The sequence below is a fragment of the Mauremys mutica genome, chromosome 14 (assembly GCF_020497125.1).
Source record: "Mauremys mutica isolate MM-2020 ecotype Southern chromosome 14, ASM2049712v1, whole genome shotgun sequence".
Taxonomy (NCBI): Eukaryota; Metazoa; Chordata; order Testudines; family Geoemydidae; genus Mauremys; species Mauremys mutica.
The window spans coordinates 4,913,342-4,927,182 of NC_059085.1; the positions used below are offsets into that span (position 1 = coordinate 4,913,342).

The window sequence follows — 13,841 nt, forward strand, 5'->3', positions numbered from 1 at the left end:
GAGAGGCCCAGCTCCTGGAGTCCTGTGATTACACCAGAATTTAAACATTCAGAAAAAAAACAAAATGAATTTCTAGCCTTTGTGGTTGGGAAAAAAAGCTTGAAAACATTGCCCAAGTGTAACCAATGCAGTGATGTCTGCCTGAGTCTGCAGAGAGCCTGCAACAATTGCTTGGAGAGGGAAACTGCCCCTTGTTTCTCAATAGGGGGCTAACTCCAAGACCTTCTGCTCCAGGGCGACCCACCAAACCCGGCCGGTCAGAGGACTGGGTGTAACAGGAGGAGTCGAGTGCAGCTGGCCTGGCCCATGTATCTAAGTGGTTTCACCTGGCTGCTGAAGTATGTCCTGAATTTCACCACAGCCTATGCTGCTGCTCATGGGGGAGACAACAGGGCAGGCTCCATACTGCTTCTCTTGCCTCCACTCCCAGCTGGGGTTGGGCCAGGGCACAGGGTTCTGGGGATAGAGCCATGAGGGGCCTATGGTCCCAGATTGCCTTATCCATCCCCAGTCCATCTAACAGGAGGAGCTCGTGTGTCTATGGAGTTCCCTTGCCACACTCCTCTGGCCCCTGAGCACAGGCAGGAAGGAGGCTCTGTCCCCTACACTCAGCTCGGGAGCCAGTAACTCAGCCGGGGCAGGGAGTGGGCTCAGGAGAGAGCAGCACAGATTCAGGCAGTGTCTCTTCCCTGGATTTCCCTCTGGCACTATTCACTCCTGCGAGGGCACAGACTGGCGCAGCTGGGGCTCGAACCTTCCAAACGAGGCCCAGAACTCGGGCCAAAGGGCCTGGGCTTGTATCAGGAGAGAACTGGCTATGGGCCCACGGCACAACATTTTCGATCCAGGTTGGAAGCGTGAGGCTGTTGCAGCCAGGCTCTTGCCCCATCATTGGAAGACAGGCAGAGCCCTGCTGGGTTGGGCTGAAATCAGACCAATAGACGCAGCCTCTGCTAACTGAAAGCATCACATCTGGCGCAGCTCCAGGCCAGGGCCGGCGCTTCCATTAGGCGACCCTAGGCGGTCGCCTAGGGCGCCAGGATTCGGGGGTGGCATTTTGTGCGCTCCCCACGGGGCGCACAGGAGCTTCCAGTTCTGCTCCCGTCGTGCAGCCGAAGAAGGACCTTCTGCCGCCGTGCCGCCGAAAACAGCGGCAGGCAATTGAGCAGCTCAATGACCGCCGCTGTCGCCTGCGGCATTTCGGTGGAGGGGCCTTCTTCGGCGGCGCGATGGGAGTGGAACCGGAAGCTCCCGCGCGCCCCATGGGGAGCGCACAAAATGCCGCCCCCCGAATTCTGCCTAGGGCGCCAGAAACTCTGGTGCTGCTCCTGCTCCAGGCAACACTTTGTTCCCACACGTGCCTCTGTCTAACCCTCACCCTGCCTCATCCCATCCCCTCCTGCCCATCACCCCCCCGCTGACAGCTAAAGCCCTGCCACAGCCCGGCCCCCTGCCCAGTGCACAGCGTGAGGGGTGTCACAGCTTTGCATCTAACCGCCGGGTTAGAAGGGACCGCAAGGGTCCTCTCGTTCAGGGATTCTCAATCCGTGGGGAGCTGGGCTCCCTTCCCTGCCGCAGTCACTGCAACCTCTGGCTCCCAGCGCCACCCAGCCGTGGCCCAGCCACCATGAGCTAGGTCACAACTCCACTCACACAAATGCGGTCCAGTCAGGGGGTGGGGCCAAACCGGAGTGGTGCTGCACCCCTGAGGTTGCACCATCTGGAGCAGAGAGCCAAGCCCACAGGTGCTGTGGGGTGAGGCCGGCAGGACCCAATCCCCTGGGAGGCAGGATCTGACCAAAACCACCCCAAGGCCTCCACCCCCAGACTATTTACTGGGCCATGACAGGCCATAAACACTTACAAAGGTTGAGACCCCTGGGCTAGTCTGACCCCCTGCCAAGATGCAGGATTTCTTGGGGGTCTAAACCACCCAAGACAGATGGCTCCAGCCTCCTTCGAAAATCGCCAGGAGAGGAGATTCCACAACCCCTCTAGGCATCTGTCCCATTGTCCTTCTGTTCTTACAGATACGAAGTTTTTCCTGAGATTTAATCTAAATCTGCTACGCTGTAGATTGAATCCATTCCCCCTTGTCCTGCTCTCTGGGGCAGGAGGGAACAATGTTTCTCCATCTTTGTTATAGCAGCCTTTCCAGTATTTGAAAACAGCTATCATGTCCCTCCCCCAATCTCCTCTTTTCCAAACTAAACCTACCCTGTTCCTTCAGCCTTTGCTCATATGACTTGCATTCCAGCCCTTCGAGCATCTTTGTCGCTCACCTCTGGATCCTTTCCAGTTTCTCCACATCCTTTCTATGCATTGGTGACCAAAACTGGACACACTACTCCAGCTGAGGCCTAACCAGCACCAAGTAGAGCGGTACTGTCACTCCCATGCTATGCCTCTGTTAATGCAACCAAAATTGCAATTGTTTTTTTTGCCGCAGCATCACATTGCTGACTCATGTTGAGGTTGTGATCCACCACAACTCCCAGATCCTTCTCAGCAGTGCTGCTGCCAAGCCAGTAATGCCCATTTCACAAAACCTGGTCGCCTTGCTGAGCTGCAAACCCACATGAAGGGACGCAAAGATTAGCACGGCACCTTGTGAAATGCAGCACAGATTCTTCTCCAGCGCTGCTTAGCCCCCGTCTTTCTGCCCCCATCTGTGGCATGTCTGCCCTTCACTAGGCCAGGAAGCAGGACTCCTGCACTAGCTTCCAAATAGGAGTATGTAGTGCCATAGCTGCCTTATGCAAGCCCCAGATCACTGACTTGGAATGACCAGGGCCTTCGATCCCACCCTGTCTGTTTGGGGTCTGGGTGAGTGGCTCAGGTGCCATCTCCATTTAACATTTACAGGAAGATCGGGAATAATGTGCCTGGTGGCTTGGAGTCTGTCTGATTTCTCAAGCAAGAGGGAGGAGCTGGCCGCAGCTAGCATGGTAGCCGGTAACTCATGAATAACCCTTCCCGATCCCAGGGGAGATAATCCCGAGGACTAAAGCTCAGTACCTGGAATTTACAGTGACCTTGTGACTTGGAGGAAACCAAATCAAAGTCATTTGCCCTCGTGAGACACTCTGCACCTCAAAGGAGCACCCTGGAACTCCCTATTCACCACTGTGATATGAATATGATGTGTTTGTACAAAGGATGCCTTGTGAAGTCTCATTTTGTAAGTCTTGATTTGTTGAACAATAATATCCTGTTGGATTATGTCTGCTATCACTGTGTGCAAAGCTCTGAGGTATTGCTTTATGTGTTACTGAAATGTGCTGGGAGGTTGGGAACACCCACAGCCAGCCTTTCAGTCACAACAAAGGAGTAGCCATCAATAGCCAGACGGTCGTTAATGGCCCATCAGTGCACAGTCCACTAGCCCAGAGGCTTCTCAGAGAAGGCAGGTACACAATGGAGACCGCCTGATCCACAAGTCACAGCAAGGACCTTCCTGGCAGCTGGAAGAAGGTATAAAACGAGACACTGACATAATCACTTGGCCTCTTCCCTGTGCCCACCCAACTCAACACCTGGAAGAAGGTCTGGAGGACAAAGACTTCAGGAACTGTAACCTGCTTGTACCCTCTGTCAGGGTGAGAAAAGCTGTTTCATTCAATTCCTGCTTAGACTAAACATTTAGGATTTAGAATGTGTGTTACCTTTTAATTTTCTTAAGGTAACGATCTCTGACTTTATGCCTCCCACTAACAATCACTTCAAATCTCTCCCTCTGTCATTAACAAACTTATTTTAATGTTGCCCTTACCAGCGCGTCTGTCTGAAGTGCTTGGGGAATCCGCTCATGTTACAAAGGCTGGCGCCGGCCCACTTTCCTTTGGTGAAGTGGCGAACTGGATAATGAACTTACACTGGCCAGGCTCCTGACCAGTGCAAATTGCTACAGTTCTGGGGTGCAAGACTGGGGAGCTGGGGGGGATTGGCTGGAGCCTCCCCATTGACGGGTCATGAGTGGCTGGGAGATCATTCATGCATAGGGTGACCAGACAGCAAGTGTGAAAAATCGGGACGGGGGTGGGGGGTAATAGGAGCCTATAAAAGAAAAAGACCCAAAAATCGGGACTGTCCCTATAAAATCGGGACATCTGGTCACCCTATTCATGCAACTCAGTTGGGTGTGTCCCTGCCAGCGGATGGCTGTGTGAGTGCAGGGCCTGTCAGTATCACAGTGTGAGAGACAGCCCAGGGTGGTGGCTTTGGAGGACTCAGCGAGTCCACAGTCCAGGATGCACCTCGGGGACCCCGCCACAGCATGTCAACAACCTGGCAAGATCTCACACAGAGATTCACTAGGTGCCATCCAGCAGAGCAAGACCTAGTCTGCCAGCCTCCCAGGTTAGCCTGTCTGGGCCAGCTACAGCAGCCAAAGCCTTTCCAGAAGCTCAGACCTATAGCCCTAAGCAGGCCTGTGGGCTGCTGTAACCTGCAGCAGTGGGCCAGTCTGTCTTTCTATGGTACTTATATGGCCCCCAATACCGTAGTATCTGAGCACCTCACAGTCCATTACCGTATTTATCCACATAACACCCTGGGAGGCAGGGAAATGCTATTATCCCATTTTACAAGTGGAGCTAAGTGACTTGCACAAGGTCACATGGGAAGTCTGTGGCACAGCACTAGGTCTCCTATGTACTACGCTTCTGCTCTAAGCGCTGAACTATCCGTCTCCCGTACTGAGCGTAACAGGTGGCTGGTGTGTGATGTGATTAGTGTCAAGTTATGATGGAATCCAGTGGATTTGGAACCTCCTCCTCATGTTTGAAAGAATCCCCCCTCTCTCTCCTGGTCTCCAAGCGCTCTTACATTGGGTCGATCTGGGGCTGATGCAGCTTTGTTCCAACCCTGGCTCTGTAGTTAATAGTCTGGCAGCATTTCCATTATAAACTCTCATTTCAGGGGCGTACAGCTCAGCCCCAGCTGCTCGGTCTGGGCTGTGACTTGCTGCACAGGGTGTCAGCCCATTCCCCTACTTCTCTCTTCTTACCACTCTGAGACTATGTCTCCACTACTGCAGTAAGTCGACCTACGTCACGCCACCCCAGACATGTGAATAACACAGCGGGAGTCGACGTAGCTTAGGTTGACTTACTGCAGTGTCTACACTGCGCTGAGTCGACGGGAGATGCTCTCCCATCGACTTACCTTGCTCCTCTCGTTTGGGGTGGAGTACCAGGGTCGACCGGAGAGCGATCTGCGGTTGATTTGGTGGATCTTCACTAGACCCACTAAATCAACTCCCAGTGTGTCAGTCGCCAGTGTGTCGATCCGGCTGTAGTGTAGACATGGCCTAAGAGCGTTAACCACGGCCCTTTTTGAAATTGCAGGCGAGGGGGGGAAAAGAAAGATGGGTCCGATTCTGATCCTTCTTAGAAGTCAGGCTACAAAAATGGCTTTGTTAAAAAGAAGAAATGTGGTAAGTGAGTCTCCCACAACTTGATCAGATCATTGCTTATATTCTGAGATTAGACATCAGTCAATGCACGAATAGTAAAAGAAAATCAGCCACTGACTATGCAGCAACTTGTCTTAAAAACGCTTTCATTTGCCTTCTGGTTGTGCATAATGACACCTTATATTGCTCCTTCCTGATGCCTCGAAAGATTGCTGAACCAGAGGAGTGATTTCAATCACCACTAAAATGCGGCCACTTCAGGTGTGGAATGTGGCAGTCTGTAGCCATTTTACAATCCATTAAATACAAACCCGAGATATGAAAACAAAGAACCCTCCAGCAACAAGCCCCTCTACAATGGAAACTGGCCCGGCAGAAGGAAACGTAACCAAAATCTCCACAACCCGACTCCCAAGAAGAGGCCAAACATCACTCAGGAAGATGGAGTTTGCAGCATGACCCAAAGGCCAGGCTAGGACTGCTTCAGACACAGGAGGGAGGGAATTCCTAAGTCAATACATGCTCATGGAAAATGCACTGTCAGAAGCACCCTCTTTTCAACTGCTTGGTCACGTCCAATGTTCACAACTGCTGCAGCAGCCTGGCAAAGTGCTAGAGGCCTCTCTCAACTGCTAATAATCCCTAGCTCTGATCTGGCACTGTCCTGCTGTAGCTCCCAAAGTACCTACAAAGGAGGTTAGAATAATTATCCCACGGGGGTGGGGAAACTGAAGCACAGAGAGGGGAAATGACTTGCCTAAGGTCACCCAGCAGGCCAGTGGCAGAGCTGGATAGAACAGAGGTCTCCTGAGTCCCAGTCCAGTGCTCCATCCATTAGATCACCCTGCCTTTGAGATCCCACACTTCGTGGGTCATCACCAACATCTTGCACTCCACTCAGAAACCAACAAGCAGCCACTGCTGATCATGGATGGGTGGGTCTTGCTCACACGCTCAGGGTCTAACTGATGGCCACATGCAGGGTCAGGAAGGAGTTTTCCCCAGGTCAGATTGGCAGTAACCGTGGGGGTTTTCACCTTCCTCTGCAGTGTGTGGGTGCAGGTCACTTGCCAGGATTATGTGGGTGTATCTCACGTAAGCAGTTCTCTGCCCTCCTAGGGGCCTTCTGTTCTCTGCCTGTGGCACATCATAGTCTAGTCTCCTGGGGGCCGTAACACCTTGGTCTCCTTTCTTTTGTTGTGTCAGTGGGCCAGTGGCCTGTGCTATACAGGGGTCAGACTGGATGATCTGGTGCTCCCTTCTGGTCTGGAACTCTATAACGGCAAGTACTCCACCTAGCAAGCTGACGGCTGTGTTCTGCGTCAGCTTCCACGTGGCGTTAAGGTGGCCATGTAGAGCGTCCACCCTAGAGGCTATAAAGATGTGGATTAGTTTAGGGAGGCAGGATGTAAGTCCCCAAACTGGAATTTGTCCAGCACACTGAGACCCTCATCCCTGCCATGATGCTAAGTCCTTGCCCCTGGCCATCTCATCTGAATGCTGAATACTGACTCGGGTGTTACCAGGCCACTACTGACTCGGGTGTTACCAGGCCACAGGCTGGAATGGCCCCATACAACCGCCTGGGTAAATGGCCCTAAACACCATTTGGAATCTTTGCAACTGATGAAGAGAACATCTATGGATGGAAAAAGCTGCCTTAATCCATATTTATCCAACCTCTAGAAATGGCTCAGGAATCTTTCTCATGAAAGAGTCACAACAACCTCTCACCTGGGATATTGAATAGCCTGTATCCTGATGCTCTACATTACAATCATTCTTTGTTAGGAATGGAAGGGTGGGGAGGGAGATAAGATAGGATGCCAGGGTTGAAGCCTAGAGTTACAGGAAGCTTGGCTCAGGTTTGCCAAAAGATTTTTAAAACTGGGCCAAGATTCCAACAACCCTGGGCTGGTGTTAAGTTTTTGAGCGGCAACCATGTCCGATCCTCTGGATTCACTTGTTTTTAATCCCAACTGAGGCAAAACCTTGCTCATTATTCCTCCCCAAGAGGTACCAATGAGAGCTAATGCCTGGAAGTTGAAGCTAGACCAATTCAGACTGGAACAAAGTTGTATGATTTACCAGTGAGGTAACTAATCATGGGAGCAATGTACTGAGGGCCGTGGTGTCCTGTGGGACCTTGGGGAAGGCCCTTAGGGTCTCTGTGCAATGGGGATAATAATGCTTCCCTGCCTGACACGGGTGTTGTGACGATAAAGACATTAAAGATTGCATTGGGCAGCTCAAGGCATGTCACAAAGTGTTATACAGGGAATAGGCATTGTAGCGAGGCAGTGGGATACCCCACAGCCCCGCTGAGGGACGAACCACCCCTAACACCAAGGTGGGTGGAGCCACTGGGTCCTGCGCCCGCCCCTCAGAGGTCACGGCGCCGACCCGGAAGTATAAAAGCTCACCGGCAGAGCTCAGTGGAGAACCAGCCGCCGGAGAGACCGGACGTCTGCGACCGAGCTCCCTCTTGGGAGACAGCAGCAGGCCCCGGCCGGCCGGAGGTCGCACCGGGCCAGCCGAGCCTAACCCTCGCTTGTTACCACGAGGACTGACCGGGCCTGCCCCTTTCCAGCTACCCTGAGTAGGAGCCGAGCCTGCCCCGTGCCAGCTACCCCAAGGAGGAGCCGAGCCTGCCCCGTGCCAACTACCCTGAGGAGGAGCCGAGCCTGCCCCGTGCCAACTACCCCGAGGAGGAGCCGAGCCTGCCCCGTGCCAACTACCCCGAGGAGGAGCCGAGCCTGCCCCGTGCCAACTACCCCAAGGAGCAGCTGAGTCTACCCGTCACTACCTACCCGGAGGAGCCGATGGTGCTCAAGACCGCCGAGGACGCTAGCCCGACCCAGGTACCCTACGAGGGGGAGTGCGGAAGTAGCCCGTGGGCAGCTGACCCCAGTCTGGCTGCAGCACGGCCTGAACCTATGTCAGTGTGTTGCGGCCAGGATCCCCGCTGACAGCAGCGCGTCTTTGCCGCTGCCAGGGCCCCGGGCTGGGACACAGTGGAGAGGGAGGGCCTGCGTCCCCCCCGCCACCCACGCCTTGGGTGACAGGCTCCCCCTTGTCCTGGCCTGGAGAGGCTAGGGCTATTGGACTATTGACTCAGCCCCTGCTTAAGGGCCTGAGTCCCTGATTGTTTGCTTGCTGCCCCGCCCTGACCTAGGGCCTGGGCTGCTTTTGAACTATTGACTCAGCCCCTGCTTAAGGGCCTGAGCCCCTAACCGTGTGCTTGCCGCCCCACACTGCCGCAGAGCCCGGACTGGGGTTAAGAGCAAACAGAAGCCTGTGGCCAGCCAGAGAGAATCCAGTTCTGGGAGTTGCTGTCTGACAGAGAGGAGGGAGAGACTAGGGGTACCACAACCCTGCAGCAGCAAGTCTCAGAGCCTGGGTCAATGGACTGGCTTGTGCTGCAGCAGGGCTAAAAGGAGCAGTGTAGCCATTCCGCTCAGAGCTTGCTGTCTGCAGCACCTCCTGCTGGTCTCCTTCCACCCCTAGACCTGCCTCTTCGCTAGCTCTTCCTCCTTCACAGCTGTCTCTGTGGCAGAATGCAGGGGGTGACTGCGGAGACAAAAGTGCCCTCGACCTTGGAAGGCAGGGGAGGGGGAGATCAGACAGTGGCTGCAGCTAACTACAGGCTCTCACTGTTTGAATGTAAAGTACACCACACACTCCCTGCATGATGTTCTCTTGCTGGATATGACCAAGCTGCAGCTCTCCCCCAGGCAAGTCAGCCCAGCTGCCCACCCAGTGCATGCTGCCCAGCTGCAGGTGAGACCGCCAAGGTGTGCTTGTCCTCCTCGCAGGGCCGGTGCAACCATTTAGTAGGGCGCTAGGATTTGGGGGGGCGCCATTTTCTTTGGCAGTGACCGCGGTGGCTGGATCTTCGGCTGTCCCGGTCACCGCCAGCATTAAGGTGGAGGGAGCTGGGGCAGGGGAGCGCGGGGAGGGCCGCCTGCAGCAAGTAAGGGGGGGGGGGCGGCACACAGGGGAACTCCCCACCTCAGCTCACCCCTGCTCCGACTCCTCCCCGAGCACGCCGTCGCTGCTTCACTTCTCCCGCCGCCCAGGCTTGTGGCGCCAATCAGTTTAGGTGCCGCAAGCCTGGGAGGCGGGAGAAGTGAAGCAGCGATGGCGTGCTCGGGGTGCTTGTGCTTATGCGTGGAGCAGGGGTGAGCTGGGGCAGGGGGGTGCCTCAGGGTGGGGGGGTGGGGAGCTGCCGCAAGGGGGGCACCTCAGGGCGGAGCTGCCGTGGGGGGGGGCGCCTCAGGGCAGGGGCACGGGGGGCTCAAGGTGGAAGTTTCGCCTAGGGCGCGAAACATCCTTGCACCGGCCCTGCCTCCTTGGAATTATAGCCCAGGCTCCCAGAGTGAGCGGCGGAAGGAGCCAAATGCAGCGACTCATCCAGTCTATTCCCATTCCCTAGGGCACTGTACGGTAGCAGAGGGCTACAGAAACCCTTTGGCTGGCTGGGAGGGTTGGGTCTTGCCTCCAGATGGTGTGATGGGCGGGGGGAGGGGTGTCGGGTCTTGCCCCTGGGGAGTGGATTTGGCGACCAAGCCTGCCCTGTGCAAACCCTGCAGCAGCAGCTCCTGTCCCACAGGATGGGGCACAGCTTCCTGCGCCGGCCCGTTGGGTCCCGCCAGTGTCACATGACACACGTGTCCACCCTTGCTGGCCCTAGCGCTGCCAGATCACCTGCCCCAAGCTGGGCTGTGGTGGGCCAAATAAAATGACCTGCCAGGCTGGATGCAGCCCCTGTGCCACCAATTGCCCACCCCTGCCCGAGGGTGTCCAGCGTTAGCGTTTATAATGCGGTAGCACCCAACAGCAACAGCCTGTGCTAGGGCCTGTACAAATCTACCATGAATTACAGCCCAGGCCCTACAAGGCTTCCATTGCCTGGTCGCTGTCTCCTTCCTCACATGGCAGCTCTTGGCTGAACACCTGGCATTGTTTGATCGGCGGGAAGGGGTTTGTGGGACTTACCTACTGCAAAGACTAGGGCCAAGGAGTGAGAAGGGATGTGACTGAGGGATTCAGTTACAAACGGCACAGTGAGAAGTGACCCGTTCCTTCTTTCTCCCATAATGAGAATGGTGGGGCTCAGCAGCTGGAAATGCTTCTCCCTATAGGGTGGAGTTCACGGCTACGGAAGGCCATTGTGTCAGACGCTATGGCTGGAACTTACCAAGATGATTTTATAAAGAACATCTGCAGCTATTGCAAGCAAAGATAAATCAGTCTCATGGCTCAGGGGCTGGGCATACACTGATTGCTGCTATGGTCAGGAGGAATAGTGTCCTCATCCCTCAATCTCCCACAAACTGTACAGGCATTCCTGTGCATCACTGGGAGTTCTTATCTTCCTCTGAGTTCTCTGGCACTGACTGCTTTTGGAAGAAGGTTATTGATGGGCCAGCAGGCTGGTGCCCCAGTGCTTTGTGACATGCTGCAGTAACAGAGACTCACTTGTTAAAATTCCCAAGGAGATAAATAGCTCCTTGTGATAATGGCTGAATTTCCTTAGTTATAGAAAAACAGCCCATATGTTCTTTAGCTAACAGCACAACGTGGTGTTTAGGCTGTGCCAATTTTCTGTAAATATAGACATTCAGTATCTATCACTAGAACTCTTTGTTTATTTTCTTTTTTTATTATTTTTTTCGTAAAAAGTGAGAGACCGTTTTTACACAATGCATAATTAGCCTGTGGAACTCATTGCTACAAGATATCACTGAGCCAAGAGCTTACCAGGATTCAGAAAAGACTCGGACATTTATATGGCTAGTGAGAACATCTACACTTAGATTAACTAGGAATATACATGCACCAACACCAGAACAGGGAAGGGCTAGAAGCCTGCGTTGCTTCTGGGGCTAAACCAACACCTCATGGAGGAGTTAATCAGAAACTTCCCTTGAGGGCTGGTCATTAACAAATGTCCACTGGTGGGTCCTGCTATGGCCTCTATTATCTGAACACCTCACAGTGTGAACCAGAGTTGTCCTGGCAGCTTCCCTGGGAGGTAGGGAAGTGCTATTGCCCTCATCTGACAGATGGGGAAGTGAGGCACAGAGACAGACTAAGGCCCTTCTTCAGGGTCACACAGGGACCCCCAGCAGAGCAAGGAATCGGACCTGGGTGTGTCCGAGTCGCAGGGATCATTGCTGTTGTGCATGGGGTGGCTGGCACTGCCGTGGCCCCTGCAGTAACTAGCTCGTGGGGCTAGAAGACATATGTCTCCATGACTGTCATGCTGGCACCTTCCATCCACGCAGTGTTCCACTGGACGGCACCCACTAACTCCCTCGGTATCCTCTTGGAGCAATGGATGTTGCCCCGGATTCCCTGCTTGCTGCCTCCTTGTAGATCCCTTGTTTTGCTCCCAGGACCTGCGTCCCCCTTCTCCTTTTGTCTTTCACTGGCTCCTGTGTTCTTGTGACCTCTTTGTTTCCATGGGCAGAGCCCCACCACACACCGATCAGAAAGGCTGGTACCCTGCACCCACACATACATCCAAGCAGCGTTCCACTAGCTCCCTTCTTCTCAGGAGAGCGGGCGCTGTCTGGGGGTCTCCGCTTGGTGCCTCGCATTGATGCTCTTCTGTTGTACCCTTGACCCATCTCTGCACTGGTCATTTGTCCCATTAGTTGATCTCAGGGTTTTTCCGGCTCTTCCCCACTCCGCAGAGGGTGGTCCCTCCCTCTACTGGAAATCAAAGAGCCCGGAGCCTTTCGCTAGCGCTGAACAGTACTTTGAAAATGCCAGTCCCTTGCTGATCTCCGTTTGGCCACTTGGCTCTGGGCCCTCAATCCACAGGGCTGCACGAGTGGTTTCCTGGAAAGGGCCCCCTCTCTTTGCTGCCCTCCCAGGAAGGGTGCAGGCAAGCCATTGCCAGTCGAGCCTCACGCAGCTTGTGCAGCAGCCTCTCCCCAGTCGCTGGGCAGCCAGGTTGGAAGGGTCAGTGCACAGAGTATGGCTGATGCTTTGGCCCGGGAAGGAGCTGGCGTCTGGCCTGCAAACCATTTACTGGCCTTCTACGCTGCTGTACACTTAAAGCTGGGGTTCCTATGGTAACAGTGCCTTCTCGCTCCCTTAATGAATCCATGCCCAATTAGTTTCCGTTCGGTCTCCCTTCCTTCCTCTCTCTAACTCCAGTGCATCTCTCTGCCATCGCTTTCTAATTGCCAGCTGAAAGGCTCCTGTGCTCGGGCGTTCTCATGTGCAGCAGCGCAAGCGGGGTGAGGCTTCAGCAAAGATTTAATCAAGCGACCGTGGGGCTGCGGCGCTCAGCCAGGAATCCGGGGAGCAGCGATCACTATCGCCTGCCTGCAGCGCCTGCCCCCTTCCTATCCAAGCCGCTACATAAATAGCTGTGCCGCTGACACCCCCTCCGCGCCCCTCCCCCAGCCAGCAGCTGGGCGCGTGAGTGCACCGGGCCCTAGGAACAGCCAGCAGTGGGATTGTGTCTGCGCTTTCCCAGCACGGTGACTAAGGAGGCTTGTCCTGCAGCCGTGCCCGGAATGACACACACGCACCAGGCTGGTGTGCGTTGCACAGGGCTGTGCTGGGGCTGGAAGGAGCGCGGACAGATCTGAGCGTCTCTACCCATGCCCTGCCGAGAAGAGGAAGCTGTGACCATATTTTCTCTCGGCTGCACCAAAGGGAAGCCCTGGAGAAGGAAACACCCAGAGGCAAGAGCTAGGGAGACACCTGCTTATCTCCTCCCAACCCCTCACCTTCTTCCTGAATTGTCTGGGAATGATTGACTCCTTCGGGTATGTCAGGTTCTGGGCTGGGGCTGGGGCTGTTGGATTGTGATGTAGATGTTCAGGCTGGGACTGAACTCTGCAATGGCAATCGAACAGCCCCTGAGCCCGCGCCCCGCGAGCCCAAGCCAGCTGGCATGGGCCAGCCGCGGGTCTCTAGCTGCAGTGCGGCCAGACCCTAAGACTATTAGGGCTTGAAGGCCGTGCCGTGTCTTACTGGGAAGGGCATCTTTCATGCATGCTAAAGTACCAGGTTAGAGTGCTTCCATTCCTGCCTCTCAGAGACCCCAGGGCACTGGGCTAGGCAATTGCTCACCCAGTCGGCTGGTTCCTGTATGTGGGTTTCCATTGTCACCCACCCTTGACTGACAAGAAGCTGGTGGATTTGTCATCATTATGTAAAATCTGTCTAGGTACTTCTATGGGCCACAGCATCTCTGTTTCTGGATTGAGCCTCACAACACCGCCCGCCCCATGTTCCCATTTTACAGATGGGAAACTGAGCCACAGAGCGATGCCGTGACTTCCCAAAGATCACATGGGAAATTTGTGGCACCACTAGGAAGATAACCTGAGCCCCAGGCCAGTGCTTTAACCAGGACACCATTCGTCGTCCTCTTTATCAATAAAAAATGCAGAGGAGC

General features: G+C 54.6%; 1 protein-coding gene across 1 annotated transcript in view; it reads right to left on the reverse strand.

Moving 5' to 3' along the window:
- The window catches only part of CALB2 (calbindin 2), a 50,563-nt gene that overhangs the window by 24,515 nt on the left and 12,207 nt on the right, over positions 1-13,841 (reverse strand). The window lies entirely within an intron of this gene.